This window comes from Notamacropus eugenii, chromosome 4 (assembly GCF_028372415.1).
Source record: "Notamacropus eugenii isolate mMacEug1 chromosome 4, mMacEug1.pri_v2, whole genome shotgun sequence".
Lineage (NCBI taxonomy): Eukaryota > Metazoa > Chordata > Mammalia > Diprotodontia > Macropodidae > Notamacropus > Notamacropus eugenii.
In genome coordinates this window covers 135,769,228-135,771,575 of record NC_092875.1, presented here as the reverse complement: position 1 = coordinate 135,771,575, position 2,348 = coordinate 135,769,228, and positions in this window count along the sequence as shown.

Genomic DNA, 2,348 nt, shown 5'->3' with positions numbered 1-2,348 from the left:
TCAGGCCTGGCATGCTATCCACTGCACTACCTGCCTGCTCCTCATACTTGCATAATAGGGAAGACCCTCTCTAGCCTCATGTTTTAAGTAAATCAGAAAAAAATGTTCATTACCATATTCTCACCTTCTTGATCAATTATTGTGCTAAAAGATATCAAAGTACAGATCTGGAAATGGAGGCAGCAGATAGCACCTTGTCTCCCATCAGTCACCCTCTTGGCACCCTCCAAAAATGAGGGAGTATATCTATCACATATTAGAAATGGAATCCTCCCTGTATAAAAAGTAAGTTATCTTTAAATATACTGTACTTTTGCCTCATTCTAGGCAACTATCACATCTTCATCTCAATCTGGGAAACCACCCCACTACTACCCCATTGTGGATGATGAGCATAAGTCCTACAGAATCTTAATACTACCTCCATCTAGCTGTAAATTTCATACTTTAATAAATCTTTTGGACACATGTGTCTTATTCATAAGTTTTCTTTTCCCTTTTCTAATGTGGACACGAGTTTCAATATAATAAATCATATAGAAAGACATTTGCCTTAAAATCAAGAAATTCGAATAGGTAATAATAGCTAATAACAGCAGTTAGCATTTACATAACACTTTAAGGTTTGCAAAGTATTTTGCATATTCTATCTCATTTAATTAAAATTCTTTGTTTTAAAATTCTCTGAACTTCTAAAACCTTCTTTCTAATTTAAAAAATGAGTGGGCCTAATTTAGTTTACATGATACAACCAGAAAACAAAATGTGAAAAATTCAAATAATAAGCTAGGTTTTAAAATTTTATTCATTTAATGCAATAACCATCAGTTAACTTGAGTGATTTTTGTACCAGTATTTGCTGACTTGATTTTTAGTCATATTGTCACTAGATGCAGACTTGAATGTTACTCTGAATGAGTTGTAAGGTCATAGAATCAAAGGATCTGGAATGATCTCTCTCTTCTGACTACCTTCAGATAGGATTCTTGTACACATTTTGGTAACATGAAGGAGTTCTGAGAAGATTTTTGTCTCTGTCCTTGAACAGAAAAGGCTTAAATGTTCTGTGCCATCTTTAGTGTCCATAAAAACCAGAAAGACTAAGCAATTCATTACAAATTATTCCTTGGCAAGATCTTAAAATGCAATTCCTTGCATTCATAGCTACTGTTCATAACTGCAAAAGAGTAAAGATGAAAAGTAGGAGTGAGTGTATTAGGAATGTTTGAATATTATTTGAACAAAAATATTTCAAAAAGTCAAATGATAATTGTGTATAATGGTTTTAGAAATGGAATTATGTTACCTATCATTTTATATTCTCATTAATTTCAAGTTGGCCAACATAGTCTAATAATGTATGGCCAGTTAAAAGGTCATCCTCAGAACAAATCCTGTTGTTCTATCATTTCCCCCCAAAAAACCTGAATTCTTTGATGGGACCTTAATGTCATTGGTGTGGGTACATCCATCAATGTCATATGATTTAAATCTTTTTTTTTTTTTAGTCAGGAAGACAAGTTGCGATTGTATTTCTGATTCTTCAGAGTTGTAAATGTAGACAAATCACTTAAGTTTACTCAACAAAATGGGGTTAGTTTTTAGGGTGCCTACTTCATAGGGTTATCGGGAGATGGATGAGATAATAATGTATACAAAATACCTTACAAATTTCAGAACTCTATGTAAGTGGCTTTTATTATGATTATTCAGATGGTGGCTACTGCTACTCTAGCTATTATTATTGCCTATATTTTCCCATAAACTCTTTATAGAGGATCCGATACACCTGAAGATTGTTCCTTGTTTTAGAATGTAGAGACTGTCAGCATAACATGTGGGTTATCCATTTCTTCTCTTGTATTTATTACTGTCTTACCTTATCATCAGGTCATAGATGTCTCTTTATATCCCATCTCACAAACAAGTAATCATTGGTAAAACAGTCTGCTCACACCACTGACTGTATGTCATCACATTGCCTTTTAATATACCTAATTTTAATTCTTAGACCATGGTACCAAACGATTCATAACTCTGTAGAAGCAATGGGAAATTATCCAAATATCAAAGTGATCTCATCAATTTAGATTACTCTTCACCAATGCAGATCACAGCCCATCCATACCCGCCTAGTTTGTGCAAGTCTCATCCAAGTCCTCTAAGTCCTACATACATATCTCATCATGGCATGAAGGTGACCTTTGGTTCTTGAAATATATGCAAGTAGAGCACAAATTCTGCTAAGTATTGCTAAGCTAGAAAGGTGTCCATCATGAGTCTCACCAAGGACTATGAATTCTTATTTTACTCAGTAGATTCAGAAGTGAGGCCCTATTACTTCTAAA